This window comes from Crotalus tigris, unplaced genomic scaffold (genome assembly GCF_016545835.1).
Source record: "Crotalus tigris isolate CLP2741 ecotype Arizona unplaced genomic scaffold, ASM1654583v1 scf7180000024462.759394, whole genome shotgun sequence".
Classification (NCBI taxonomy): domain Eukaryota; kingdom Metazoa; phylum Chordata; class Lepidosauria; order Squamata; family Viperidae; genus Crotalus; species Crotalus tigris.
In genome coordinates this window covers 15,512-30,390 of record NW_024100633.1, presented here as the reverse complement: position 1 = coordinate 30,390, position 14,879 = coordinate 15,512, and the positions used below count along the sequence as shown (strand labels likewise).

At 39.5% G+C, this 14,879-nt stretch overlaps 1 long non-coding RNA gene across 1 annotated transcript; it reads right to left on the bottom strand.

Moving 5' to 3' along the window:
• Nucleotides 1–1,601: 1,601 nt before the first annotated feature.
• On the bottom strand, nt 1,602–13,367 carry LOC120303314. The gene is made up of 3 exons (XR_005555402.1): nt 13,278–13,367; nt 12,274–12,362; nt 1,602–1,689 (listed from the first exon to the last, which is right to left on the bottom strand). It is a non-coding gene; the product is annotated as an uncharacterized LOC120303314 (long non-coding RNA).
• Nucleotides 13,368–14,879: the final 1,512 nt, after the last annotated feature.

The following is a 14,879-nucleotide window of genomic DNA, read 5'->3' as shown; positions in this document are numbered from 1 at the left end:
ATAGGCTCAAGAATGGAAAGAAAAAGAAAAGGAGAGAAAATGGGATGTAAAGCACAACTGAGACCAGTTAAAGAAGTCATCACAAGATTGTCCAGTTACTTTTATTCTTTGCCCGCCTTTGTCTGCAGCTAATCTCATTTCATGCAACACTAAGTGCATGAACTGCAAATATTTAACTTCAATGTCAAAGTATTTTTCTGAACCAAGGTAGGCAACATAGTACACATGGGTGCAACTTTGGAGGTTTCTAGCCTATATCCTAATGTTGTGGGAACTGTACCTATCTTCTCAGAGAAAAGGTAAAAATATATAAATTTATATTTATATAAAGTAAGCCTATACATTTAATTAAATAAATAAATAACAAAAGTATCCTGAGAGTTGGTGAAACAAACCCTCCCACATTTGCTTCCAGGAGTAAGAAGACATTTTATAGTGTCTCAATCTTTAAATTCCAAATGTGTTCACTGCTTCACAAAAAAATGGTTGATTCTTCTTTAAAGTCTGCTTTAGATATAACAGCATCCATCAAGATGTGCACTGAATAACATCTAATACAAGACATCTTTTCTTCCTGCCTCTCCCCACCTGGTTGAGCGTTTTTGAGCCATCTCCTTCTAGCAGGTTAGAGAGCAAGGAAAGGTCTGGTAGATGAGTATTGCCATCCTGAAATTATAAGAGAAATGTATCAAACAATTTCATGTCCAGGTTTATAAATGGGTATACAGAAGTTTCTGATCCTCCACTTTTAAATTTCCTTTGGATAACGGCACTATTGCTCACATCATTACACAGTTTTAGCATCACAAATCTCTATACAGCTGCCAGTTTGTTCTACCAGCAAAATTAACACACTTAATCAAAGCCTTTCTGTAAATCAAGTGTAAAGTTCAAAAAAAGGCATCAAGGTGCATCTAGAAAACTGGCTCCATATAAAAACACGTCACAAGACAAATCAGAATAACTAATGCTATTGTACTGACAAATTAAAAAGGACAATCATCCAATGCAATTTTGAAGTTGACTCTTTCTAATTCACTTTGATGGACAATAGGTGATCAGTTGTCTCTGATTCATAGTATCATGTGCATAATGATGCTGGTGTTCTTCAACAGCATGTGTCTTGTCTTGTTTGCTCAAATGAACTATTTGTTCTATATCTTACAATCTAAATCAACCTCCCCAACTTGGGTACCCTCCACATGTGTGGATCTTAATTTAGAGAATCCTCAGCCACAGACATCTGGATTGCATGAAGCTAGCCTGGATTCAATGTTGACTATTCTGTGAGGGCTGGTGATTGTCTAATCCTGCTTCACAGTGAGGGACTGAACAAAATAGCTTTTGTTTGCACAGGCATGCATTTCTTTGTTCTTACTGTGCTGATTGACTCCTGTGGAACAGCAAAGGGTCCCTCTGCTTGACTGAGGAGGTCGAGGTCAATACTCTTGCAATCCTCCTGGCGCCCATGGCGCCTTGTCCGACCTTCTGTTTTCCTGAGTGGGCGTTCTCCCCGAGGTAGCCCACCACCACTTAGCTTGCGCACAGGGTTGGTAAGCCATTTCTTGAGGGTGCTAACTGAGTGGCGGGAAGCAGGGGAACTGGGAGCTGAGCTGCTGGATGCCTGTGGCTGGATTGAGGCCACTGAGGCAGAGATGCTGCCATCACTGCCTGCAACAGAATATGGATCTGCAAGAAGAAAACAGAGACAGTGAGTGTATCATCACAAATCTAAAGCACCAAAGCCAAATATGCAAGTAAATGGGACTCAAGATTGCCCAAATAAGTTATACTCCATAACCTTTAAGTCCTTACATTAGTTATGAAAGTGTACTCTATGGCATTCTATACATTCTGAGGACAGGATCATCACTCAATATTGCAGTATACACGTTGCACGTAAAAATAAGTCCAACTGAAATAACCTGAGGTAGTAAGATGGGAAATGCCCTTTGATGTATTTTTTATTTTATTTTTCCTTCCCAAAGCAACTTTCTATTTTGTTGGTTTTTTTTATTATCTATTTTCCTTCAACAATAGAATTCATTGCTGCATGCATGGGGGTTTTGGCTAGCCTTAAAATACATACTGTCCAGCTTCAAAAAAAAAGTTGCTGCACCATTTGCTCTCATGGTTACCAAGAGATGGATAGCAGAAAGTGGGCCAGTTTTCAAAGATCAGCTAATGAAATGTGTATGAATTACATAATCTTGGAGGCCTCAAAATATCCTTTTATGCTTTGCAGTATCGGGTGATAGGGTTTTTCTTTTGTCTCTGAATCATATTTGAACTGGTGACCACAATGAAAATTTATAGTAGTTAAAAGAGCTGGGAGGAATTAGGACCCAGCCATTTGGAAACAGACCCCATGATACATACTTTAACAACTAATTTGAAGAACATTTATTTATTTTTCAGGTTTACAGAATGCTTCACTTGTATTCAGCTCAAAGTAGTATATGTGCAATCTTCATAACCAGGGTTAAAATCATACAAAACGATCACCAATACTAATACTAAAAAATCCTAAGTCACCAAGAAAACATTATTTCAATATAAACAGTCACAAAATGCAATGGGATATCTGCACATCATCATACAACCAGATATTAATGGTCTTAATGTCAAAGAGCTGAAGCCACCCTAACTGCATCCCTCTGCATTCTCCAAGCTTATTTGAAATGAATACTAAATTCCATGTTATGCTTTTATGCTTCAAAAATCAGTGCAGGTCCTTATGCGTAACACAGCTTCCTTGTATGAACTGCAATATGCTCCACGTGGGGCTGCTCTTGAATCCCACTCAGAAGCTTCAACTGATTCAGAATGCAGTAGTTTGAGCACTGAGAAGCATGTTGTGTTATGCCACGTGACAGCCCTGCTACGTAAGTTGTACTCGTTGCCAGCCTGCTTCTGGATGGGATTCAAGATGCTGGTTACGATCTGTTTAGTCCTATGTAGCATGGAGCATGGGACCCCCTCTCCCCCCTGGTGTCTGCCCAGCTGATTTGATCTGACAGGGTTGGCATGCTCCAAGTTCTTTCAAGTTAAGCAATGTCATTTATCAGACCTCAGAAGTGTGATTTCTCTACTGCAGTACTGTACCTATCCTCTGGAATAAGGTTCCTCCTGAAATTTGATGTCTTTCAGCCAGCTGGTATTCTGGAAAACTTCCCATATTCTGGGCTAGGGTGACTGGTGCCCCCCGCTGGGTGGGTGATATGTGTTTTTCTATCTTTGGCCAGATTCCCCATCTTGTTTAATGTTCTACAGTTTACTTGTATTGAGTGTATTTGCTATTTTGTCTTTTAATGCTTTGAGGCACCCAGAGTTGATCTGGAATTGGGTGGCACCCAAATCAAATCAAATAATTATGTGCCTTATAGCACATCTGCTCTATATGTATTCATTGTAAACCCTGTTGGGACAACTTCAATGCAACTTGAAGATGGTCAGAAATTACATTACCAATAGTCCCATGTAATTAGCAAACATTTCAGCCTGGTCTGGATAGTTTCTTAAATGACAGAAAACTTGCATATTCGTTTTATATATGGCACACAAAGCATCCAGCATCCAGTCTGGTGAAAAGCCACTGCAAGTGGCAGGTCCCTCAATTTCACTAAAAGCAACTACCACCCCCTGAAATTAAGGATATATATTGAAGTGAATTGAATGCTTTTGCACTGAAACTGATTCTCTCTTTTCCTCCCCAACCAATATCATGAACAGAATATTTTCTTTTTTGAAGCACAGAATACAACCGTTTTTTTTAAAAAAAGACATGGTCTTTATCTGCAGCTGATGGGCTTAGAGAAACTGAAATCTGAAGCAAAGACAAGACATTAATATTCTTCTCCTATGTTCTAGTAGTGAGTTGACATTATGAAATAAGGTTTAAATTAAATCCTTGTTGATGGGTCCAGGTGTTCATTTGTGTGCATTAATATTTATTGAGTATGTATGAAAATGCAATCATCTGGATGAGAACAAAGGCTAAATTTACACAATCCAAGTTCTGTGTCAGAAAGTAGATTGATTGAGCTGTGTACAGCAGCAGTTATGAGATCAGCTACAGAATATGTGTAATTTTTCAAACAAATCAAGTTACTAGCTCAATATCATTTTATTCTTTACAAGACAATAAACATGGGTTGCATTGCAAGCTGACTACATAGTAGAATGATTGCATGCAGATCTATGCCAGATTCGTACAAATAGATATTTATTTGAGGTCTAGGGTTTATTTATTTTCTGATGACTGGTTGAATCTATGAATAAAAGAGCACATACACAGTTTTACTTCCCTGTGCACCAGACCAAAACCGTCAATTAATGTAACCACAGGGAGGGAAGAAATCAAGTAAAATTCATGCATATGTGAACCAAGAACTGATGGCTCGCAGATGAATTAATTTTTACCTCACCTTCTTCATGGAACTCTGTGTAATATACACAGCCCTGTCCTTTCTAGTTCATCCTCCATGATTACCTTCTTAGATCAAGGGTGGGGAATGATGGCTCTTTATGACTTGTGGACTTCAACTCCCAGAATTCCTGAGCCAGTTATCCTGAGAGAAGGCTATAAGGAAGTTTCATAACCATTGTTGTTGTTAATTGCGAAGTCGTGTCCGACCCATCGCGACCCCATGGACAACGTTCATCCAGGTCTTCCTGTCCTCTACCATCTTCTGGAGTCCATTTAAATTCACACCTACTGCTTCAGTGACTCCATCCAGCCATCTCATTCTCTGTCATCCCCTTCTTCTATTGCCCTCAATCTTTCCCAGCATTAGGCCCTTCTCCAGTGAGTCCTTCCTTCTCATTAGGTGGCCAAAGTATTTGAGTTTCGACTTCAGGATCTGGCCTTCTAAAGAGCAGTCGGGGTTGATCTCTTCTAGGACTGACCGGTTTGAACGCCTTGCAGTCCAAGGGACTCGCAGGAGTCTTCTCCAGCACCATAGTTCAAAGGCCTCAATTCTTTTGTGCTCAGCCTTTCTTATGGTCCAGCTTTCACAGCCATACATTGCAACTGGGAAAACCATGGCCTGGACTATACGCACTTTTGTTGGCAGGGTGATGTCTCTGCTTTTTAGTATGCTGTCTAGATTTGCCATAGCTTTCCTCCCCAGGAGCAAGCATCTTTTAATTTCTTGGCTGCAGTCCCCATCTGAAGTGATCTTGGAGCCCAGAAAAATAAAATCTGTCACTACCTCCATTTCTTTCCCATCTATTTGCCAGGAATTGAGAGGGCCAGATGCCATGATTTTGGTTTTCTTAATGTTGAGTTTCAAGCCAACTTTTGCACTCTCCTTCTTCACCCGCATCAAGAGGCTTTTTAGTTCCACTTTCTGCCATTAGAGTGGTATCATCTGCATATCTTAGGTTGTTAATATTTCTCCCGGCAATAACCATATGAGGATATAAATAGAAGTCTCCTTGGTCTTAATTTACATTATAAATACTAGAACATACATATAAACTGATTCATAAAGGTTCATGGATGTTGTGTGAAGTCTGTATCTACTTCGTTTCTATAAAAATCCATCACTTAGACTTGGTAATTAAATATTCAGCATAACTGTGTAAATTAATTACTCTATGACAGAGGTCCCCAACCTTTTGGGCACCAGGGGACCAGCTCCATGGAGAGAGGTTTTTCCATGGACCAGAGAGTGTGTGGTTTTGTGTGCTGCCTGCATCCCACAGATGGGGCTTTGCTTGTTTGTGCGGACCGGTTGCTGGCATGCTGTGGCCAGGTACTGGTCCATGGACGGGGGTTGGGGACCCTTGCTGTATGACATGCGAGAATGATTCAAATATGGCTCCGCCTGAGCAGTTTTTACTGTATACCACCATAAAATCTGAATTTGATGAAAAGTGATTCAAACGTGCTTTAAATCTGCAAGGGGTTTCTATTCTCCAGATGTTGTTGAACTGCAACTCCAAGAATCTTTCACCATGACTATGCTGCTTAGGGATATTGCAAGCTGGAGTCCAGCATATGTGGAAAAAGCAGTTTCCCCACATCTGTTTCAAAACTAATCAGGGTAGTCATGCTTAGCTTCAACAGAAATGTTTGGTTTGGCTACTTTGGCCCATTTTCTGCTTACTCTCATGAAGTGAGCTTGAATGCATGGAATTATATTTGAAAATGCATGCTGGAGACACACCGATAAATATTTGTAAGCAAGCAATATTGTCCCAATGCAACTAGCAAGATAAAGAAGATGATGACAGTCTTGTTTTCAGAAAAAAAACTACTGTACTGCAGTAATAACCCATTTAGCCAGGGGCCATAATTCAATACAGTGGCATGGCACCTGCTCCTGAAATAACACTGCCTGCGTCAGGAAGTAGAGATGTGTCAAGCCAATGCCACAGGCATCTAAACCCACCTAGGAAACTAACACGACAGTGTGAGGGGTGTTGCTATGGCAACTAATTAGCTCTGTACATGTCCATGGTCTACTTGGAGATGAAGGCTTAGGAAAAAAAACAATATGCACCCACAAAATATATCATGCAATGTCATTCTTACCTCAGCTGCTTTATTACTCCACGGTCTCAAGCCTATAACTGCTGAAATTCGTGTTGACTAAATGTTCTTCCATAGAAAATACTAATTCTAGAGAAAACTAGCAAGTCTAGGACAAGGTTGAAAGCTTATATAAGGATCGCTAATGGAAAGGAGAATGGAAAGGACTTCTCATTTGCACTCTAAACTGATAAAAATCAGAAGCAGCTTCACTGCACTCCAGTTTTTGTTTTTTATTTATATTTGCAAAGACTCTCCAAATCAAATGACTTTAAAGAAAAGTTCAAACTGACCATATAATCCAACCTTGCAAGAAGTATCTATATGTTTGCACGTGTGAACTACTTTAAGAGCAGTTTATGTAGAATTGTAGACTGTATTTACCTAGTCTAGATAATTGTAAATTTGGCTAAGTATGCCACATCTTCAACAAATGCATGTGCTATTTTAACTCCACAAGCCAACTACCTTTTATCCCTAACACACGTTTTTTGAGGTGGGGAAATTTCTAATTTAAACAATTGAGCCAAGACTCTGATGATTGGAGGAGGTATAAGAGTGACTACAGGGGTATCATTGGTAAGGGAAGGGTCAACATTTTCTGTGTAGTGGAGCTTTTTGAGCATTTTAATAGAAAACGAGTACACAAAGCATATTAAATCTATTTTGTGTTGTATGAGGAATATGATTTCTTTTTTTAAAAAAAACTGTTTTTAATGGCACCCTACCACATGTTACCTCAGCCTCACCCTCTTTAAGGCTAGCCTAGCATCATTTCTGGCAACAGACAAACCTCCTAGTTTTTCTGGCATGGGAGAACAAAGAAAAAAGAAATGGGGATCTGTCGAGAATCTATTGGGTCCCAGCTAGTGATTGGTGGAGCACCCTCCAAAAAGATATGTCAGAAATAGCTGTACAAATCTGTCTTAACCACACATTATGCCAGTCCATTCCCACTGGCTGCTCTGCAGAAATAAACAAGAATAAAGAGTGCAAGAACTATGTTCATGTAGGCTATATGTTGCTAAATGCTGATCTCCTTCAGATTCCTGCTGCTACTCTTGTGGGTGATGGGGGCAACCATTAATATCAGGGGAGGAGGAATGTGCACAGCACGTTCTTTGGCAAGGCCTGTGTAACTGGCTGCACCTTCCACCATCTGTTCTTCAGGAGTTCAGTGTACTGGTGGGTGGAGCCATGTGAGGGAAAGAAAGGCTCAAAACACAGGGGAAGAGGATTTCTTTACACATTTTTTTTTATCCTTCACCAATGTATTTTTCATGTTTTTTTTAAAAAATGGCAATTCTCAACCTATATTACCCCCCCAAAAAAAGAAAAAAAAAAGCTGATCCCTAACCCTTTCTTATAAATGGTGATAAAAAGGGACTTTCTAATAAGCAGTTTTGGCTAATGAAGAAAAAGGTTTGGGAAGAACTTGCATTAAAGTCTATGGAAGTATAGAAATAAAAGCTGGGCTCATGGCTGTTTGAATGAGAACACTACCAGTCTATCTATGGTGGCTGATTCAAACCATGATCATGCACATGGTTTACATACCCAGCTGTGAGGCACAGTACAAGTCATTATCCGCCTTTTGGGGGGGGGGTTTAATGGAAGGCAAGCCACAAAACCCATTTGGTTGAATTTTCTCTTTTTGTAGCTTCTAATGTTTCCATGTTTTATGGAGACATGTTCTATGTTATTACTTTTTCACAAACTGCAAAATTTAGAGATGAAACCTTGCTTAAAACTGCCTTTCCGTGAACTGCTGCAGGAATATGAGACTTTCTGTCCATAAAGAAAAAGATGGTAATATTATTGTGTTTGTAATGGAGAGGGCATTCTGTGCCAACTTTCTGAAAACCATTATCTTTCCTCATAAAGCAGCACAAGATATCATCATTGCTTTCAACATTTTTAAGATAGAGGATTCCAATGCAGAAATAGAGAGGATTATCTAATATAAGGGCATTTGGCAGCATGAACATAGGTGTCCAGCCAACTCCGGGATTCACTAATTGCAGACAATAGCAAATATAATGAGTAAGGTCTTGAAAATAAAATATTGTTATCCAAAATCTCCAGACTTCGAAGACAAAACCATCAACTTCTTTTTGTGGTATTTGTTTTTAAGTAACTCTAGAATTAATAGCAGGCAGAATCATATTTCAAAATGACATATCTCCCCCCCTTTTAAGCATGAAAGCTAGTAATTAAACTTAGGATTTCAATTTCCTAAGAAATTCTCCTAAGCAAACCTCACTGAAATAAACAGTAACTGTGCAATGTTTATTAACAAAAAACAAAAAACCTTGCAGATGGACTGTGCCCTTCCTCTTCTAAAATAAAAACAGCTAGATTCTATCTATTTTATCCACTAATTTGAGTTCCCTCCAACTTAATTTTGTATCTCTCTTCTTCCTACCTATTCTCCAGGGTGCATAGTTTCTGATGCTTCCTCTTAGATCTTGAAAGAAAATATATTTAATTCTAAATGCTGAAATAATTTTGGGATACATTCAATATGACTTAATGGACAGAGGTGAGTGTAGATAAGTTAAAAAGAAATTTTCCAGCTGAGAGATCCTCCTACCTTTATTTCTTTCTTTAGCTGAGCATAAAGAGACGTGTGCCCCCAAATCCAAAAATGGACATGAGGGACTGGGGGTGGATTGGTGAGATAATCTTGCTGGCTTCCTAGCTCTTCCTTTGCTATGGGAAGTTTTATTTAAATGGATCTAGAGTGAAATGCTCACTCCCTAATGCTGCAACCCTACATATTAGCACCCCACAACCTAAATAACAGTAGATCTCAGTTCTCATTAGCTGTGCTTTCTAAGGTTTCTGAGAACTGAAGAGTATCAAAGTAGGAAAAAACTGCTATGCACATTACCCAGCAATACATCCTGTTGAAATCCAGAGGTTTACTTCTGAACAGACATGTAGATGACTGTATTACAAACAAATTACATACCAAAGCACAAAAAGAAATGTTAAAAGTGTTAACACTGAGAGCATTATCTTTTCACTGAATACAACAAAGTAGCCTGCCTCCAGCAGAACATTTGATGTTATCAATACAGGCAAACAGATTATTCAATATTCACTTCCCTATTATACTTTGAGATAAAAGGGTAGTTATCTTTGGCTTTTCTACCTTGCATTCAAGGCATTGCCTATGATCCACATGCATCAGCCAAAATGATTCCATTATACAGGTAGTTCATTGGCATATGTCCTGTTTCTGGTGCATTTATCCATTTCAAAAATTCCTGTTTCTAATCAACTGATCCCATGAAAACCTCATAGGTCTATTGACCAGGCTTTAAAGCAGGGTTTCACAACAAGGGCTGCTTGCACCCCCTGGGGGTGCGAGATGATATTCCAGGGGGTGTGAAAACTTGGGTTTTCAAAATTATAGTGTATATGCATAATTTGTTGCTGTTATTTTGAACTTTTGTAAGGGGTGTGAGAATATATCAGAAGTGTTCTAGGGGTGCGAAGTATAGAAAAGGTTGGGAACCAGTGCTTTAAAAGATGGGGGCATTTTTTTTGTACATAGAAAATGAACAGAGGGACCATAAGATTTGAATGCTCTATAAACAACTCTGGCATAGCACAAGGTTTTGAGATGACAAGACGTTTACCACATATAGGCTCTTATATCAAATCTGAGGGAGAATGAATGAATGTAAGTAACAATAAAGATATGTTTTCCTTCACTGCAGCTCTAATAGATGAACAAGATTTGATTGATGGTAAGATATCCAGAGTTCCAAATCTGATGGAGCTGGGCAATTCAAAAAAGTGAAAAATAAAGTATGTATGTATGTATGTATGTATGTATGTATGTATGAAGAAAGAAAGAAAGAAAGAAAGAAAGAAAGAAAGAAAGAAAGAAAGAAAGAAAGAAAGAAAGAAAGAAAGAAAGAGTCATGACACTACAGGGGCAAAAAAAAAAAAAAAAGCTTAAACTTCATTCCAGGAAAAGCAATGAAGAAGAGATTAAAGCAGGTTCTCTTAAACAGCCTGCAAGATAATGCCAACATTTGCTTCTTTAAAGATGTCTTTATTAGGTTCAGTATATAGAAAAGTTATTGACATGGGAGGGGAAAGAATAGAGTGAAAGTGTGGAAGTTTGTCCAAACTACCCAAAAGTTCATTTTTTTTCAACAATAGAGTGAGCACAAGGAAGATTCCTCCCTGGAGGTAAAGAATAAGACCATGTTCCTTCCTTCTTTATGTTTCATATACAAAATGTGAGGTGACCAGGCAGTTGACCAGAATCACAGAGTTGGAAATATTCTTAGATTTCATTTAGTCCAGCCTATCGCTTAGAATAAATATGCTGTTATGGCTATCCAGCTTCTGTTTAAAAACCTTCATCGAAAGCGGGGCCGCCACTACATAAGGCAGCCTCTTCCAGTGCTTGACCTCATGAAATTTCTCCTAGCCTGAATGTACTTTCCTGTAGTTTCAATCCAATGGATCTGGTTCTGCCTTCCAGAGAAAACACTCCATCCTATATAGGAACATACTTTAGATATCTGAAGGCTACTATTGAATCTCCTCTATTTTCTCTTCCAAGGTAAAACATATAAATTTCCTTTAACTCAGTGGTTCTCAACCTTTTTAATGCCGTGACCCCAACCGATCGTAAGTCGAGGACTACCCAACCGTTCGTAAGTCGAGGACTTTCCCTGCCCGGGAGCGCCGCGCATGCGTGGTGCCGCCCCCTGTGCCAGCCGAGGCATAGCTGGCAAGCGGCAGAGATGGAGCAGGCCGACCACCGGCTGGGCCACCAGCTGGCCCAGCCCAAGGGAGGTAAGGCACCCGCTGGGTGCCACGCACGCCAGCAACCCTCCCTGCGCTCGCTGGCCTCCCACCTCCCACCCCTGGCCCTCTTGTACTTACATTTTTAGTAGTTGCTCAGCAGGGAGGGGTGGAAACTTCCAGATAGCTCGCCTTCACTGCAGACAACTTGCAGCACCATTTGCAGAATGGGACTTTTGGCGGGCTCAGCAGGGCAGAGACAGCCTGGACAATTCCTATTGGCTTTTGAAAGCCAATAGAATTAGACTCTATTCAAGAGAGTCTATTCTATTGGCTTTCTAAAGCCAATAGAATAAAAGGGAGTAGCACAGCGAAGGAAAAGGGGAAAAAATGGTGGACTGCGTTGTTTGGCGACCCCCGTGAAATGGTCGTTCGACCCCAAATGGGGTCCTGACCCACAGGTTGAGAACCACTGCTTTAACTGTTCCTCACAGGACTTGTTTTCCAATTTCTTCACCATTCTGATGGCCCTCCTCTAAATTCACTTCAGTTTGACCATTACTTTTTTTGATGGTGATATCTGGAACTGCTCACAGTACTCCAACTGGGGTCTGACCTGGGCAGATTAGAATGGGATAGTTATTTTTCATAATCTGAACTCTACGTTTCTATTAATACAGCATCCCAAAATAGATTTGCCTTTTTAGTAGCAGCATCACGCTTTCAGCTCATGTTCAACTTGTGATCTACTAACTAGAATATAAGCAATGATCCCACTGAGTTTCAGTGATGCCTATGATATCATACCTGTGTTAGTACCTCCTGTGTTAGTATTTCAGGTTTTCCATTTATTTCCCACACTCTACATACTGGTGAAGAAATATCTGAAATTGGGAGTAGCTGATTTATTAGTACAGTAGCTGATTTATTAGTACAGTTTTCTGCCAATCTCTAAGGCTCACCTCTGTTCTCTTGCTTCTTCCTTTATCTCTTGCATTGTTGCTCTTTGCAGGTATATTCAGTTTTGGGCTTTTATCAGCCTCTAAAACGCCTATGGAACATTGGTGATAAACAGTTTACTTCTTTGCATCTGAAAGCACCAAGCTGCCTTAAGTGCACAAAGCAAATACAACCTAATGTTACCACTCCCAAAATATGCTATTTTGTAAGTTTGTTCTGCTACGCCTAAAGGCAGGGCTGGCCCAGCTTTAGATAGATCCATAACGGAAGCTCCTGTAGAGAGTTAGAGTATTGATCCATCTGGTCTCTGACTCAATACTGCCTAAATAGCATTGGTAGCCTAAGACCTCAGAGGAAAGGAAGAATTTTTTCAGCTGTGCTGTCTGAAATTCCTGAACTTGAGACCTTCTATATATTCTTCAATACACACATTATTTCAGAGTTATGGACCCATCCCAAAAGGATAATACAGAAATGTCTATGATCCAAGTGCAACAGTAAAAAAGAAAAATATATTTCTTAAGGATTCATTTAGATTCAGCATTCTTGCCTCATTTAATTCCATTCTAGACTGCAATATATTGGTTGCATAATCTTAAATATCATAGTTTTCCCCAAGAGAATTCTGGAAATTGCAGTTTCATGATACTAATGAAACTTCACAGTTAGAAATGTCTAATCCTAGTCACGCACCAAGTTTCCCAGAGAAGAGGGAATTCTTATTAAAATGTATTTTTCTAATTTTTTATCAGTATTACCCCTACCAAACATTCTAATCCCCACTTAAAAAAACAATAACAACACAGACTTAAGTTGGTCATTTGATTCACAAGACCTACATAATTAATTCACCCTGCGAAGTTCCTAATAAAATTGATTTGCAGTTTGCTGAAAAAGAACAGATGGCAGAAGGGGGGGAGAAAAAAAACTTTCTAAAGGGCTCATAACATTTTATGTTGAAATAGACAATTCTTATTTTGATTGAAACAGTTAACTGGGTTCTTACAATATCAGACTGGCTTCAGTGAGCATCTGTATGTCCCAGAAAAAGGTTCACTGTCAAATCTTGGAGTCCTTATTCCTGATGTTGTTTATGCTTTATTTGCATAATGACAGCACTAAAGAGGTTCTTTCTTCTTTGTGGACTATGGGAAGTAGAGGAGGAAAAAGGCATAACAAATCGATGCAAGTGACGGCAGAAACATGGGACAAACTACAAAGTCAATTTGCCAAGAAATTCCTACTCTCATGTACATTAGGTAAACACAAAATGCCTCACATTTCCTTTTAATATTTCTTTTTAAAAAACTGAATGTTGTTTTAAATCTACATAAATTTAAATAGCAATAGCACTGAGACTTATATACCGCTTCACAGTGCGTTATGGCACTCTTTGAGCAGTTTACAGAGTCAGCATATTGCTCCCAACAGTCCTCATTTTACTGACCTCGGAAGGATGGAAGGCTGAGTCAACCTTGATCCGATCAGGTTTGAACTGCTGGCACTTGGCAGAAACAGACTGCAATACTGCATTCTAACCACTGCATCACCAGGGCTCCTTAACTTGAGTAAGAGGATGATAATGATTAATGAGTACACCTGAATTTTTTTTTCTTTCCAGGGTATGACAGTTCAGCCTAATATAGGCATTCCATAGAACATGAGTTTTTATCTCATCAATTATATGAATCGTATTACTGGTGTCACAGCCATGAGCTAACAGAGAATCAAAGAGGTAGAAAGAAAAGCAAGAAGAAAAGGAATCACCAACAAAAGGCAGATTTAAAGAAAGAAATGTGGCATTTAACAGTAAATAAGAAAGAAAATAGTCAGGCCACAGAGTCAAATAAAACATTCCACATCTGGAAGAGCTGAAGATTGTTGCAATTAAGTTAAGAGAGAGTACACAGAGCACTGGATATAGAATAGAAGGCCTGGACTCAAATCCTTGTTCTATTTAACAAGTTGTTAGCAAATATATTCTCTCAATCTTCTCATGTGGGAATGATTGTGATTCACCTCACAAGTATGTTGAAAAGGCAAAACAGATGAAGACTAAATTATTTCTGCATATTAAAAGTGTAATGTAGCTAACCATCAAACATTAATAGCGCAAGCCATGAATTTAAGCTAGTTGTAAGATTTGTTTTAATCAAAACAATGAATAAAGAAACTAGTAATCTAAGCACCCTTCTCAACTCTGGTGCCTTTCATATGTTGGCTGAGAATTCTGGGCACAGTAACCCAAGCACTTCTGAAGGGCACCAGTTTGGGGAAACTGCTCCAGTAAAACATAATCAAAAAAGCTAAGTATTTCCGGTTCTGGATCGCGGCACTCGCAGCTGCGCGATAAGACTGCTCTCTTTGCCAGCTGATTCTCTGCTGCCGGTAGACCCTTAATCGGGTTGAAAAGCTGCCTTGGAGGAGCGGCTACTGCTGAGGAGGTCCTCATCGTCCGTGGGAGAGCGGCAGCTTCTTCCATGGACCGCGATTGCTCCTTTGGGCTGACGGTGGAAAGAACGGCCAGTACAATGGCCGTTCACCTTGCTGCTGTAACCAGAAGTCAGAAGAACATCTAAGCACAGGAACCACCGTGACTGAGCTGGGT